The sequence below is a fragment of the Elephantulus edwardii genome, unplaced genomic scaffold (genome assembly GCF_000299155.1).
Source record: "Elephantulus edwardii isolate Elephantulus edwardi_28Jun2011 unplaced genomic scaffold, EleEdw1.0 scaffold00027, whole genome shotgun sequence".
NCBI lineage: Eukaryota > Metazoa > Chordata > Mammalia > Macroscelidea > Macroscelididae > Elephantulus > Elephantulus edwardii.
In genome coordinates, this window is record NW_006399777.1 from 16,130,683 (window position 1) to 16,147,623 (window position 16,941).

General features: G+C 44.8%; 1 protein-coding gene and 1 pseudogene across 1 annotated transcript in view; one reads left to right on the top strand and one right to left on the bottom strand.

Moving 5' to 3' along the window:
• EPHB1 (EPH receptor B1) overlaps positions 1-16,941 on the bottom strand; it is a 317,068-nt gene that overhangs the window by 220,029 nt on the left and 80,098 nt on the right. The gene's annotated exons all lie outside the window — the stretch shown is intronic.
• LOC102854762 lies at positions 15,488-16,006 on the top strand (annotated as a pseudogene).

A 16,941-nucleotide genomic window follows, 5' to 3' on the forward strand; every position in this document is an offset into this window, starting at 1 on the left:
AGTGCAACAATGAATGAATGGAATTCCAAAATCTCTGTAGATGTTCATTGAAATGAATAATAATAATAATAAATTTTTTAAAAAGAAAGAAAAGCCCCAGGCATATACATCATATCTTACCGACTTTAAGCCCCCTAGTGCCACACTATTATAAGAATCTGTTCTCAAACCATTTGTCACTGGTCCTTGCTGAGGTCAGCACCAGCTTTCATGGAAAAGAATTCAGCTACATGGTTAATATACAATATCACTATGCACAGTTTTTCATAGTAAGACTTTCTTGATGAAGAAAGTGATTTACTAATTTACATTCTAACACCAGCTCTTTATCTCATTACGACCAATCCTTCTGTCTGTAGGGTATATGTACTTTGAGCAGGATGTCTTTTGTAGATTCTTACAGAAGGTTCTCAATAAATACCTGCTGTTTGACAAGTCATTTGCTATAGTGTTCATACACTCATTGGTAGTTTTTGCTGTCTTCCAATTGGCTTCACTCATGTAGAGCTTTGTATAAAGGAATAAAACATTTTCAGGTTAAAAAAAAAGAGTTAAGTGATCAATGGTACTGAATAAATAAACTCCACCAGGTCTCCCCAGTGACTGCCCGATCCTGGTTAGAATGTCTTCTGCTGAACTTCTTGAGCATTTTTGAACTTGACTCAGCTCCTTAACAAGAGGCTCTGCACGGAGCAGATGTGGCTTCAACCTGAGTCACAAACCACTTCTGGCTGACCCTCTGGCAGGTTCCTGAAGCTGTGAATTGCACAGGATTAGGTATCTCTCTCTCTCTCTCCAGAAAAGTCAATGGTGGATACCTTGGTTCAGGAATGTAATTCCCTATAGGCTACATCACCAAGCGCTCCTTAAGCCAAACAACAGTCAGACCCGTAACAGTAATAATAAAAATAATAATACCAGACAAGTTCTCACTCCTCCAAACAATGAATCACCCAAGAATGAATGGGTGCCATTAGTCCCAGAATAAATCTCTGAAGACAGGAATGGGTAGAACAGAGAGGTGAACAGACATGAGAATCATAGTAACGGAGAGGGAAGAGTGCTGTACAGCGTGGGAACTGTTGTCAAGAACCTCAAACAAAATCTGTACATCACAATAGCAAAAGGTTGGAAACAACCTAAGTGCCCATCAACAAACGAATGGATAGAGAAGCTGTGGTATATCCACACAACAGAATACTACACTGCATTGAAAAACAAGGAACTCTTGCAATATTATTCAAAATGGGTGACCCTGGAGGACAATATGCTGAGTGAAATATCACAGCCACAAAAGGACAAATACTGCATAGTGCCACTGTTGTAGAATGGGACTGGCACCAGGATTGGGGGAAGACTGAGAAAGAGGAGATAACTGATGTATACTGATGAGGGAGAGAACAGTTTAAAAGCGATATATGATTGAGTATTATGGTTATGACAAGAGTCCAGAATGAAGGTTGCATAGTGGAGTGTACTCGGGGTGGGGGGATTATATACCAATGAAGGAATTTTTCTTTTACTTTTCAAAGAGAAGAGCGAACTGGGTCGGGGGAGGGGTGGGCAAGGAGAAAAATGCAACAATGAATGAATGGAAATCCAAAATCTCTGTAAACATTCATTAAAATTAATAAAATAAATTTTTTTCAAAAATCTGTACAAATGGTTGAACAGAAAAGCAGCTTGCTCTGTGAGTTTTCCCCCAAATCATAAACAAAAGCCTCAAAAAAAAAAATCACACTAAGAACGTCCTGTGACACGTGGAGTTTCCATGACTTAGAACTGATTCAACAGCACGGTGCCTATTGCTAAGGGAGCTCTGGTGGCTTAGTGGGAAGGAATTGTGCTGCCAAAGCAGAGGTACGTGGTTCGAATCCCCCAGCTGCTCTGCAGGAGAATAACGAGCAATCTCCTCCCGTGCAATTAACTGCCTCGGAAAATCCGCTGGAGGGTCAGCTGTGAGCCAGTCCTGACTACGATACACAACAAAATGTTAATGCACTTGACTGCTTGAAAGATGAGGAGTTCGAATCCACCGAGAGACACCTGAGAAGGAAACCTTAGCAATCTACTTTCACAAAGACGCGCCCTGCCCTGAAAGTCCTGCTGAATACTGTCGCACACAGAGGGTCACCATGGGGCAACGTGACAGCCTCCTGATGGTGGAAGAAGACAGATAAAATCGGAGACTCGGTTCTGTGTCTGTCGCCAGGTGCCCTGGCAGATGCTGCAGGAAGCTTCCTTGGGCTAGCATCCAGAGACAGCTGATGTTGGCTGGAACGCTCCCTGCTGCACACAGGGGCGTGTGTCGGTGGATGTGCTTATATTATGAGGACCAGCAACTCCAAAAGCTTCATGTAAGTCACACTGCGCTTCACAGAACTGACTTAAAAGGAAGCACTGAAGAGATTACACACCCCAAGCTGACTTGCCCTTGAAAGATCTGCTGAGCATTCTGCCACCATTTTTCCTCAAATGAAAAAAGACGGTGTCACGGAAAATCATGAGGCCATTCTTCCAGGACTCACATTCTTAAATGATCTGGAAAAGGAACACTCCTTGCGACCGTGTTTTACAAGTGGGGAGTTGGCCTCTGAGTTCTCACAGCCTGGCCTGATGCACGGAATTTGTAATCTAACGCAATGGGCTGAATGAACACTGACTTATTTGCATTTCATGGCAGGCTCTTGGGCGTGGGATGTATCTGATGCCCACTAGCTAGGAAAAAAAAAAAATTATGCTTTTTGCCTTTGTAAAGTTGGATGTGATTCTGTATGAGATGGTCCCCAGCAGACCCCTAAGGCTGTTTGCTGTAACGAGTAAGTTAATGATTTAGGTTTGAATCACAGTGAACTCAGAATTATGGGGTCCTCAGGTCTAAAGTCAACGAGCAGAGCCAGCCCTAAACCATCTTGTGTAGGGACAAGAGTTCCTGAAGGCAAGGAACCTTGGGAAAGCAAAACACAAAAGCAGTAACAAGAGAAACACGCGTAATTAGTGGTCACTGAGGGTTGACTCTCTTCCGGATAATGTGCTAAGCATTTAAGTCTTAGCATTTAACTTTTACCACATCCCTGTGAAAGCATCTAGGGGTACACATGGTTAGGTATGAGACAGTCGAGCAACTAAACAAAGTGTCAGCAGTCGGAACCCACCAGCAGGCCTCTGTGAGAAAGCCTTAAAAATATTTTTAAAAAAAAAAGCTTCCAAAAATATCACAGCCAAAGAAATCCTAAAAACCATCTCCACCCTTTGTTATGGGGTTCCTACACCCTCTGAGGTTTTAGCGGGAAAATAGTTGCACCATCAATTCAGAGACATGTAGTTCAAATCCGCCAGCTGCTGTGCGGGAGAAGGATGGGTGATCTCCTCCCATGCGATTAACAGCCTCTGAAAACCTGCTGTAGGGTCAGCTATGGGTTGGTTCTGACTCGATGGTACTCAAAAACAACAACACAAACCCTTGTGTAGCTACCCTGATCTCATGGTGGAAGATTGCCTGTGGCCATGACGTTGGGCAGGTTGTGGCTGCGTATGGACTAGGGAGACAGGCTTGCAGATATAGTCCTCAAAATCAGCTCTAAAAAGCATGAGTCACGGGGTCTGATCTATAACTCAGTGCAAGTTGGTGCAGGACCAGGTAGCAACTCACTAAGGGTCACGGGGAACCGAGGCAGATTCCAGGAGCGCCAATGCTGCTCCCTCCCAGCTAACATCAAGCTTTCTCTGGGCAAGTCCACAGCTGAGGTCACACTCCACAAACCCTCCCTATTGCAGCCTGAGGCTCCCTCGCGAAGGTAGGAAAGCATACGGCCCTCAACTTCGCAGACCAGCTTCTGATATTAGACACTGGTGGTGCTGCCACAGAGGATTCTGTTGTTGTTATGTGCCGTCGAGTCGCCCGCGACTCACAGCGACCCTATGTACAACAGCCCTAAACTCTGCTCTGTCCTGTGCCAACCGCACTGTCTCTGACACTCCCAGAGGATTCTAGGTGCCCTATATCTTTGCCAGACTTCTACTAAGCATCTATGAGAACAAGGAGCTTAGAGTTTGGATGGAGAACAAATCATTCGAGAAGCTGGATTCTGAAGAAGAATCTGGCATCATGTTGAAGAAAGACTCAAGAACGTGTATTACGTATTATTGAGGCTTGCTTGCTGAAAGCGAGGAGGACTTGAAATGCTTGCTTCAGAGTATCAATGACTACAGTCATCTCTATGGGTTACACATTAAGATCAAGAAAAGAAAACACACCATCAGGGCAATAGGCAACATTATGACAGGCGGAGAAAAGAGAGAAACTGGCAATGTCTCCATCTTGCTTGAATCCACAATCAACACCCTTGGCACCAGCAGCCAGGAAATTCAAAAACAAACAAACAAACAAAAAACCCACGTATCATTTGGAAAGTCTGCTGTCAAGGACTTCTCCAAAGTGCTGAAGAGCAGTGATTCAAGTTTGAAGAACTGATCCAAACCATGACATTTTGGTGACTTGTTAAGCATCTGAAAATTGGACAAGGGTTAAGGATGACAGGAGAGGAATTGATGCCTTAGAGTTGTGGTGTTGGAAAAGTGTGCTGGATATCCAGTGGGTGACCACAAGTATGTCTTGGATAAGACAGAACCAGGGTGCTCCTTGGAGGCAAGAATAGAGAAATGGTGACCAACAGACTTTGGGTATATTGTTAGGAGGGGTCAGTCCTTAGAAAAGGACAGCATGCTTGGAAAGGCAGAGGGTCAGGGTAGGAGGGGAGAGTGATACTGTGACTACAGCGATGGATTTGAGTGTGTCAGAGATGATCAGGACAGCAGGATAGGGCGGGGTTCAGATCCATTGTCCACAGAATCACTGTGAGTCTCAATCAACTAGACAATACACAGTAACAAGGGGTTGTGGAAAGACGGTGCCACCAGCCCTACAGAGCGCTTCATCCCAGGAGCTGCCAAGCCACAGCCCCCGGAGGTCCCACAGCCTGAGGACCGGGCTAACATTCAGCTTTGACACAGGCAACCTGGACGGAGCAAAGCTAAGCTTCTGACTCTGCAGTCTCTCCGGAAATCCTGCCCAGCTCTCTGTCTTCTTGCCCTGAAACCACTTTCCCGCCTCTCCCATGAGGCCTCTCTCCCAGGGAGAGGCATTGACCAGCTGATGAGTCTGGAAGCAGACGGTGAGAGAGAATGGGCGCTGAGCCTTACGGAGCCAGGAGTCACGAAGAGAGCTGAGGAGGTGAATACTTTACACCTGCAATTAGTCACACAATGCAGAGCTGTATTCACAACTAGTTGCGCCTGCACGTGGTTTAATTGCTAAATAGCAAATGCAATTAGGCGCCTAAACGTTAACTCGACGGTGAAAGTTGCCACACGAAAGTCACTAGTAGATGCATCGTTGTGTGGGCGGGCGAGCACAACACACGTTCCCTGATGAAGAAGTGAAAGTGGAATGAAATAATCTGACCCAGATGGAGACTGACAGATACCAAGTGGGAGTTCTCTTTTTATTAAAATGTCAAGAAGCTGCATTTGAAGAATCTAGGTTAACCCATCGCTACACCGGGTCAAGGACTGTAGCCTTCAGTATGGATTGAAGCTCAATGTCAAGAAGACAAAGATTCTCACCACTGGACCAATTGGCAGCATCAGGATGGATGGTGAAGAGATTGAGATTGTTCACAGCTTCAGTTTGCTCAGCTCCACGGTCAACGCTCTTGGCATCAGCAGCCAGGAAATCAAAAGACGTATTGCTATGGGAAAGTCTGTTGTTAGGGACCTCTCCAAAGTACTGAAGAGCAATGGTGTCACTCTGGAGACTAAGGTGCATCTGATACAGGCTATGGTCTTTGCAATCACCTGTTATGCATCAGAGAGTTAGACAAGGACTAGGGAGGATAGAAGGAGAATTGATGCCTTTGAGCTGTGGTGCTGGAGAAGAGTATTGAGTGTACCATGGACTGCCAAGGAAACAAACAGATTCATCCTGGAGAGGGTTAAGCCAGGCTGCTCCTTGGAGGCAGGGATTCTGGGGCTTCGTCTGACATACTTCGGACATGTGGTAAGGAGGGCCAGGTCCTTGGAGAGGGACATCATGCTTAGGACGGTGGAGGGACAGTGTGGGAGAGAAAGATTGATTCAGTGACCGGGATGATCGGGATGGGCGTGTCAGAGGCAGTGTGACTGGCACAGGATAGAGCAGGGGTTAGGGCGGTTGTACATAGGGTCGCTATGAGTCACAGGAGACTCGACAGCACATAACAACAACAGCAGGTTAACCCATTGGAAGCAGGAGTGGCATCCACTTCCTAAACAATGTGCCTCCGGAAACTCTATGAACTTTGATAACTGTTGATAATTGTAGAGGGGCTTCAGGACTTTTGTTCACAGGGTTGCTATGAGTCGTGCTTGACTCGAAGGCAATCAACAACAACAACAGTTAACCCAAGCCTATCAATATCTAGGACACAGCCAATAGTAGCACCAAATAAGAACAGCTTGGGATTCTAGATCATTCTTTTGATAAAAGCTGAGAAGGGGAAAACAAATGGGAACCTGGGCACACAGGACCAGAGAAAAAAGTCACCCCTATCACCATGCAAACTGTTGCTGACCTCAGAGATAAACCATTATTTAATGTCACCAGACACACATTAGCTGCCACTGATGTAGTCTCAGGCTTAGTTTATGTTATTTCTGTCATTTCAAGCCACCACTTTGGAAGAGTACCACACACAATCAGAAAGTGACCTTTAAAATGTCTATGTGAGGGATCTATCATAGCCCTCCGTCCCCTGCTCCCATTTCTCTGAGCTGTGACACTGACTTGTCACGGTTTTCAAAAAATATTTCCTTTCCAGCAGCCGTCTGAGGCGGCGAACGTCTGGGTATTTCATGACTGCTGGTTCAGGCTCGGATATGGAAGGCTGAAGAAACTCAACAGCAGTGATATGCTTGGAAGCACAGACCTGGTAGGCAAAGGGACGATCTGATGATCAGATTAGGAGAGGAACGACCCGCCTTTCCAAGGGACCTTTCATCATGATAGAACACCCGCCTTCTCATTCACAGTCAGATCTCCTCACTATTAGACCTGTGCTTTAGCTTCCATTAAGAACATCGACTCTTCTCCCACTCCTTCCTTCCTTCTTTCTTCTTGCCTACACCCCTCTTTCCTTCTCTCCATCCTTCCCTTCTTTATCCATCAGAAAGAACAGAATGACTCGGAATCACGACAGAGAGATGATCCCTATCTCGTGTGCACTCACATGAGAATCACTAAGAACTATTTGCCTTTGTGTTTTTTGCTGGTTTCCAGATCTGCTACGATACAGAGGAGAGGAAATAGCCCATGAGGTAAGAGTAGTGCGACCAGCCAGTGTACAATGAGGGGGCGGATTAAAACAAACAAAGCTGAAAGCCCAACTCAGCCACTGGTAGCCTGAGAAGCTGGACAAGTAACGTCTATGAGGCTGCATTTACTGGGACAATGCAGCCGGCTATTCGGTTAAAACTGAACTCCTAGCAAAGCATCTGTCTTACTGAAGGGCTCAATAATTGCTAAGTAATAGTTATTATTATGTTTAATCACCGATGACACATTATGGTTGAAGGATCTGTTATTAAGTAGGATTGTCCTTGTGGAGAAGACAAACCGCACACTAACCCTGTTTAATAGATTCTGAACAACTTTAGTGACGCTCTGGACTTCTCCAGGGTACCCTTCCCTCTCCATCTCCAGCGCTTAGCATCTGGAGTCACATCTAGCATTCTAATCATGTGATGGGTGGACGGCTGAACTGATGCACGCGTGAATGAAAACACGAAGAAGACGGTACCACTGTTACATGGAACATAACTGATTCTGATTGTGTGAATGACAGATCTGAACCCTATCATCTCCTGTTGCCATCCACATCATGGCTAACACACGTCAGCCCACGGCTGGAGTCATGGAGCCACTTCCTCTCGCCAAGAGTTTTTTTCTCTTTTGCTGATCCTCCACATTTCCAAGTATGATGACCTTCTCCAAGGAAAAGCCTCTCTTAGCAACAGGCCAAGGTATGAAGAGAAGACAGAATTCTCAAGGGAGGGCAAAAGTACTAACTGAAGGAAGGTACAATGGCAATCAGTGCACTTTGCTTTTTCTGGTTTTACTCTCTACTAGCCTGTCAACGTGATAAGAGGGAATTTCTTAGCTCTTCTGAGGTTGGGTTGGGACATGAAACATTGGTCCAGGCCGATGAGCTGGAAGGAGTCACTTCTGAGCCAGGGAATTTTTTTTTTAATCTTTAGTTTTTCTTTTTTTCTGTTTGAGCTAATTTTTTTTAAAATTTATTATTAATTGCAGTGAAAATTTACAGAGACTTTGGATTTCCATTCATCATTGTTGCACTTTTCTCCCAACCCTCCCCCCTAGTACACTTCTCTCTTGGAAAAGTAAAAGAAAAATTCCTTCATTGTTTTACAGTCCCTCCCCCCAGGTCCACACCACTATGCAGCCTTCGCTCTGGACTCCTGTCATGACAAAAATCCCTAATAATTTTCCCTCTTAAACAGTGTCCTCCCTCATCTGTTTCAATGCAGTATACATTATTGAACCCATGAGCCAGGGAATTTTATTGTCCATGCAAGACCCTCCAAAAATCCCTTCTTTTCTGCAGATGACTGTCAGTGACGTGGATCAGAATCCTCTGTCAGCTGTGAAAAGCACGTAACTTCAGGGATATAAAACTGCTCTGTGTCGAGGTAACAGGTTTTGGGAGTGTTTGTTACACAGCACTCCCTGACTTATCCTGGCTGAAAGCGGCACAGGAGTTCATATAAATCTCTTGGCAACCTGCCATGACTGGAATGCTGTTGAAAGGTGTAACACTCCAGAAATAATGCAAGAAAAGCCCATTTTGGTCCAGTTCCAACTACCAAGAATCAAGCAGCTGGTCAACACTTGCTCCCTGAGACCCTTCTGTGGCAGTGATAACTTGATACAGTTGAGATCATACCTATGAAGATGTCCCTTCAAGGTCTTTCCTATGCTTATCTTCCCTGGTTCATACATGAAAGGCAGGAACCCTTTGAACTTTGCATCCCCAGGAAGCTGTGTCTTTGGTCTCTTCCCCTCTCAGAGAACTTTTCAGTCCCTCTACTCCCAAGGATGATCACAAATGAAACAACTTCTCCCCAGTGTGATACAGTAACATGGTTTATGAGCTGCAGGCAGATGCCTTGAGTCATGTTATATATACTTTAGACTCTGGCTTACTGTGGTGTCTGATGATAATAGAGACCTATGTGATTATCTCTAGTGAGATGGTTAAGTATTACTTTTCATCTAACATGGTATTGCCAGTTAGAACACAAGGAGACAACTTAAGACCATGTTCTCAGTGAACAAAGACATCTACAGTATTTCTATTAACAGCTGGTCTCTCTAGAGGCCGTTTTGTTCATCCATTATCCTCAAGGTAGGATTCAATGTAGATGACTTGAGTGAGAAGAGAAATCTTTTATTCTGGTTAATAAAGATTCACTATTCTTAGTACTTTTCTCACCGGGATGGGCTCTGTGTACTCTCACCTTGAACGTGGGTGTGTTTGGGATTTCTTTGATCAACAGAGCTCGGCAGAAGTGATGATAAGTCATTTCTGAGTGAGGCATAAAACTCAAGTAGCATCTGTCTTCTCACTAGAATATCTCTCTCTTGGAGCCTTGAACCACTAATTAAGAATCCATTTATTAAGACTGCCATGGCATGAGGAAGCTTAGTCATGAAGAGAGTGTGTATGAGGGTTCTAGTAAACAGTCTCAGCTGAGTTCTGGTTATTCCAGTCCCGGTGCCAGGCGTGTGACCAAAGAAGTTTCCAGATGGTTCGGGGCTCCAGCTATTCACATACCCAGCTCAGGCACCAGATGTCTCAGTGAGGAGTCAACCTTCCCGTGCTAAGCTGGGTCCTGTCCAGATTCCTGACTCACGGAAAACATAATAAAAATGGTTGGACTCTCATACTATAATCAGTAACCAAAACATAACACTCCCAGTTAGGTTTCCAGCAAATGCAATGTGAAGATATTCCAAATGACTGGCTTTCAGTCCATCAACATGAAAATGAAAAAATAGAAATCATTTAAGGAGAGAGGAACTGGTCCACACATCACCTGGCATCACACACAATTAGTCAGTCTTGGGTTAGTCATTCAACCACTCTCATCTCATTTTTTATTTCCTTTTACAAAATTGAGAAAACACTGATCATAGTAACCACCTCTTGAGACTGCTCACAAATAAAAGGAACATTGCAGACCTTCCAGGTATTGTACAAATGTTAACTGTTGCCCACAGATGAAAGAAGCCATTTCTAGAACTTTTTCTTGAAGAGAATAACATAATCTTAAGTTATGTATGGTGTAAATTATGTGAGTGTGCACACACTCATGCAATCTCTCTCTCTCTCTCTCTCTCTCTCACACACACACACACACACACACACACACCCCCTTCAGCTGTCATTTTCTGGAAACAATGGAATCTTCTGGAAGAAGTCTAAAGTTACAGAAAGAATTGAAATACATCAATCTGTTGGGTTTCCCCCTCCTTTCTTCCTTCTTTAAACATGTTCCTTTACTAACGTTGTTAAATTACACAATAGCTTCCAACCATCTAATCATTAGCTTTTTTCCCCCCTCGCTAAGATTCCAGGTTAAAAATAACTTACATACACTTCTTCTGTCAGTCAAATCACAAGGTAGGAGATACTTTTACCACTCTAAATATAAGTTGAGGATATTTATTTGCTTCAAGAAAAATCATCCAACATTCTGACTCGTGTTTTCTGTGATAAACCAACCCTCATCTTGCAGCATGAACGGCTGAGTGCTTGTCTACCTCTAGACCCCAGGACCAAGGCTGAGGGGTCCTTCTCTCCACAGCCACAACCACCTGAGCGAGGGAACAGAAAAGGCTGTTTATCACCTCTGTAGGCAGGTGGCAGCAATGTCTACTCCCTAACTCATCATCGTAGGTTGCTCCCCCTCCATTCTCTCAGTCATTCATTCCACACATGTTTAACAGTCCCTCATAATACTTATGGGCGCTCTGGTGGCACGGTTTACAGGGGGGTGTGCTGCTCACTCAATCCACCAGTACAGAATGAGGATCAAAGAGATGTGGAAGACTGAAAGATCAGCCCAAATTTGCAGAACCTCTTAGCAATAGGTAACTAGAAGTTCAAACTGCAGGGCACAGGGGATGATGTTGTTGTTGTTGTTGTTGTTGGGTACCTTCGAATCAACCACGATTCATCACCGCCCTGTGAACAATGGATCTGAGCTTTCTCTTATCCTGTATCATCCTCATCATCTCGGACTTACTCAGGTCCGTTGTTATAGTTACCATGTCAGTCCATCTCATGGAGGTCTTCCCCTCCTTCTACGCCTTTTTCAAGGACTAAATCCTCCCCACAACATGCCCAAACTGTGTGGGACGAGGTTTCACCATCCTTGCCTCTAAAGAGTACTCTGGCTGCACTTTCTCCAGGACAGATTTGTGTGTTCAACTCTGGACAAATAGGCAAAGACTCGATTACTAAATGCCTATGTCTAAGCTGGGGTTTCCGACTTGAGCTGGGAGTAACAGAGGAAACTACAGAAGAGTCTTACAAACAGACGATCAGATGAGCGTGACCATTTTGTGGTCCAGCTGTGTGGAAGCAGAACTGAGGGGCGAGAGGAAGAGACAAGGAGACCAGAGAGGGTCCAACACTGTGGCCCAGAAACATTCCTAGTCTTGCTATTTTTCCTGGAGTCAAAGCATGCAAATGAGGGAACAAGGATTTGGGGGTCCACCACGCTGTGGGTCCTGGAGATGGGGTGCAGGGGTCAATTTTCAGGGACGATGGCCTTCCATTAGAACTACCCTACCCAGCCCAGCCCAGACTACACTCTTACAGAAAGCAAGCAGTGTCAAGGAGGGGATTTTCTGAGGGATCCTCTCTCCCTCTCTGCATTTACGTTCATTAGCTGCAACAGCGCCTCACGAAAGGCAACACCTAAACAGAAAAATCGACACAAAAGCTTCCTTTAGGGTGTGCTGTGGTTGGCCAAGGGGCTTCGCACACCTCTCCTCCACTCTGTTAAGCTATGGAGATGGGAGATGAAGACAATGCAAAGACATTCCCTCCTGTGTCAAAGCAACAGGGTAACAAGGATCCTTTATTATGAGTATTTGATGATGATGATAATAAAACCTAGGACTCAAACAGGGAACTCTGGTGGCCTCGAGAATATTCTAGCAACTCTGTTGCTAGAGAATATTCAGTTCTGTTGTCGGGTCAGAACTGACCCACAGCTGACCCTCTAACAGGTATCAGGAGCAGTAAAAAGCACAGGAAGAGACTTCCCACCCTTCTTCTGCAGAGTGGCTGGTGAACTTGAACCCTGTACCTCTGGGATTGCAACACACTTCTGTCTCTTTACCTGATGCTCTTAGGTCTTTCTGCTACCCAATTTTCATAAATATTTGAAAAAAATGCACTGGGTTTTTACTAATTTTAACCTATAATCTGAGAAGGTGAACAATATGAAGAAGATGACATTAGGACTGGAGGAAGACTCATCAACAACCTTTGATAAGCTGGTGACACAATTTTGTCTGTGGTTAGTGAAGATCAAAGCCTACTGCCTGTTCATTATGGAGTATATCTAAATATTAAACACACACACACACAAAAGCAGGCATATGCTAGACAGAGAAAAGATTAAAGTTGTCAAAGATGTCATTTTATTTGAATCCACAATCAACACCCATTGAAACAGTAGTCGAGAAATCAAATTGCATACTGCTTTGGGAAAATCTGCCATAAAGGACCGTTTTTTAAGTCTTAAAGGGCAAGGATGCCACTGTAAAGACTAGGGTGCACTTGCTCCAAACTACAGTATTTTCAGTTGCTTCCAGAGCATGCAAAAGTTGGACCAGAAAGACCAAAGAACAAATGCCTTTGAATTGTGGTGTGGTCAAAGAGTACTGAGTAGATGCCAGACTGTCAAACAGAACCGAGGTAGTACAATCATGAGCTCCACAGAGGCAAGGAGGGTTGAGACACTTTCTCAAGTGCCATGAACAAATTGTCAGAAGGGGCCAGTCCTTGGAAAAGGAAATCATGATCAGAAAGGCTGGTCCAAGAAGACTTGGAAAAATCTTCAAGGAGATGGGTTGATACAATGACTGCAACAACAGGCTCGGGCATTGTGGAGACTGTGGAGAGGGCCAGATGGGGCCAAGCTTAGCTCTGTTATGCACAGGGTTTTGGAAGCAGGAGTGGCATCCACTTCCGAAACAAATGCCTCTGGAAACTACGAGCTTTGAGAAACAATGATAGGTGTATAAGGGCTTCAAGTTCACCACCCCTTTTTAAAATTTTATTTTATACTCGTTTATTTACAAACCTCGTGCACATTGGGGATTTTGTTTGTTTTTTTTAGTTGAAATTTTAATGAAAGTTTATAGAGACTTTGGGTTTATGGTCATTCATTGTGGGCTTCTTTTGTTCACGGGGTTGCTATGACTCATGCTCAACTCGACGGCAATCAACAACATACACAAGGTGGCTGTGAACTGTAGGCAACTGGACAGAACCAAACAAGAAGAAGTAGTTAATATCTTTGTATTCGTAAAGCAGGATGCTACCATGACCCAAGGTCATATGAAGGAGTCAGATGCAGGCAAAGCTCTTGGCACAGGGCTTAGCACTCTGCACAGATGTTAAAATAATGTGAGCTGCTCAAATGGGGTCCCTGTGCAAGGCCTCTATCCACGCGAGGCTCCTCTGGCCACCAGGGTCTGGCCTCTGGAAGAGAGTCAGCCTGACACTCTCTGATCATGAGATGCAGCAACTAGGGTCTCAGAGCTCTCCCAGCCTCTTCCACCATTGACTCCCAACTCAACAGAACAAAGTGCACACCTTCTAAAACCGCTTTCCTCCTCCATTTAAACAACAAGATCATGAAAAGTCCTCCAGAAAAATCAATGTGGCCTTTTTAAAAACACCCAATCAATATGGCGTGTGAAAGTTCTCGTTAAGAGAACGGTGGGGGAGGTCAGGGAGGCAAGGAGATTGAGGGAGGAGGGGATGGAGAGAGGGGAGGGGGAGAAGAGAGAAACTGAGACAGCAAGTTGGCAGCCAGGGAGCTGAGCCAGGAGGGGTAAGGAGGAGGGAAAGCCCAGAGGGGCCAAGAGCAGAGGCAGTTCAACAAGTGACAATACAAGCAGCCCAGAGCCTGCAAGATCAGGAAATGCTGCCGTGAAGCCAGGAATCAAAACGTGGCCCAGCACCGCTGGTCTCCTCCAGGAATTTCATTTGCAAGAAGCCTTAGGGGACAGAGAGGCAAAAAAGATGATGGCAAGAGGCAATGCGCTAAGAGGCAGAGCCAAACAAAAAGGGTGATGATTGCATCCAATTTCCAGCAGGCAGAAGAAATAAAAAAATAAAGAAAGGTGGTCATTTTAAGGGCATGTTGTTAGATGTCCTCTAGTCCGTTATGAATCCTTGTGACTCTACAAATAACATAGGGTTCGGAACCCTGCCCGATCTTTTGCCATCCTCATCATCTCAGATATATTCGAGCCCAAGGATAGTTACCATGTGGATCTACCTTGCTCAAAGTCTCTGACCCTCCACCTTTCCAAACAGGATGGGTTCCCCCAGCCCCCAAAGACTTGACTCCTACTCATAATAAGCATATGAGACAAAATTTCACCACCCTTGCCTCTAAGTAGCAGCCTGGTTGGAATCTCTCCAAGACACCTTTGTTTGTTCTTGTGGCCATCCAATGGGATATTCCATACTCTTCTCCAACACCACAACTCAAAGCCATCAGTTCTTCTGCCATCCTTATTCACTGTCCAACTTTCAGGTGCACAGCAAGTAACTGAAAAGACCATGGAGGTCAAGTGCACCTAACTCCTTAAAACTTATATTGTTACTCCTCAGGAGTTTGGAGAGGTCCCTGATAGCAGATTTTTTTCCCAATGCAACATGTCTTTTGATTTCTTTTTTTTTAAATTTTATTATTTTTGTGTGAGTGTACCATCAAATCAGATCTGACTGGTACAGGAGGAGATTGTTCCTCCTTCCCCCAGCAGAGCATCTGGTGGATTCGAACCATGCGCCTCTGGGATTGTAGTTGCAGCTCCTTGCCACTAGGCCACCAGAGCTCCCCTGTCTTTTGATTTCTTGACTGCTCATACAAAGGATGCCAACTGTAGATCCAAGTAAGGTGAAATAATTGTCAAGTTCTATCTTTTCTCTGTCTCTCATGATGTTGGTATAGTATGATTTAAAACTGGAACTTGTGGAACGAAAAAGGATGGGAGATAAGTGGGTTCATGCTACATAAAAGTTTGAAAGTAGCTCTTCTGCCAGTTCCCCTGTCCCCTCAAGAACTGCTCCAGCTGCACTGCGCTCGCTCAGAGCTCCATGGTCTCCCTGCCGCCATCATGATCATCTCCTGGGATCTCATGAGCCACGATGAGATGTTCTCTGACATCTACAAAATATGGGAGATCGTGGACAGACTGTCCCTGGAGGTGGAGGGGAAGATGGTAAGTAGGACAGAGGGCAACACTGATGACTCGCTCATTGGTGGGAACGCCTCTTCTGAAAGCACTGACTGTGAAGAAAGCAAAAGCACAGTAATCACTGGTGTTGCCGTGGTCATGAACTATCACTTGCAGGGAAGAAACCAGCTTCACAAAAGAAGCCTACAAGACGTACATCAAGGATTCCATGAAATCAATCAATCAAAGGCAATCCCGAAGACCAGAAACCAGAAAGAGTAAACCTTTTATGACAGGGGCTGCAGAACAGATCAAGCACATCCTTGCTAATTGCAAAAACTGCCAGTTCTTTATTGGTGGAAACATGACTCCAGCTGGCATGTGGCTCTGCTGGCCTGCTGTGAGGGTGGTGTGACTCCATACATGGTTTTCTTTGGTTTAGAAGTGGGGAAATGCTAACAAATCTGACACTTATTTGGATCCATCACCTGTCATCTTAACTGGCTGCTGCTTTTCATAAACACACACCGGGATCTAGACAAATGGCACTGAGAGAACCTTGAGCTCTTCATTTAATTTTGACCTTCATTTATTTGGAGCGGAGGCATTTTTTTTAAAATGAAAAAAAAAAATGTCATAGGTTGTCTAAAAAGAAAACGCATTTAAACTTTTTTTTAAAAAAAGTTTGAAAATAATAACAAGAATGTTTTGTAAGAGCCAGTAGCATTTTGGAAGTGTTAGTTCATTTCTTTCTCACAGCCATCCCAGAAGTGAAGTATAATTTTGTCCAGTTTAGAGCCAAGGAAATTGATGTCCTGAGGGATTAAGTGATGTATCCGTGGCGGTGAACATGACTGAATCCAAGCAATTTGGCCGCCGAGTCTACACTCTTAAACCCAACTGGCTCTGGGGCCAGGAGCCCACGTGTGTCATAAGTACATCCTTCAAAGTTTGCCAACGGTTCCTGAGCAAAGCTGACAGGCTCAGGCTGGGCGTGAAGCACCTGAGGACAGGCTAGTTAGAGGTTACTGCAAGGAGACAGTTTCTAATAGCAGCTCGAGAGGCTTAACAAGTAAGAAGTTACGCTGTCAACCCAAAGGCAGGCTGTTCGAATCCACTCACTGCTCTGCAGGGAAAAGGCGGGCAATCTCCTCCCATGTGATTTCACCTCTGAAAACAGGCTGCAGAGTCAGCTCTAAGTAGGGGAATGTGTTAGTATTTTAGTTAGTCCGACAAGAAGGATAAAGCAGTGGGCAGGCCAACCCAACCCAAACGCAACCCTAACCACTCCACAGCATCTTCGGGGACCCCTCCTCCAGCCACGCCACTTGTGTTCCACTGGCATTCAGATCATCTCTCCCACATTTTTCATTTTTCTCGGTCCGACAAGCCTT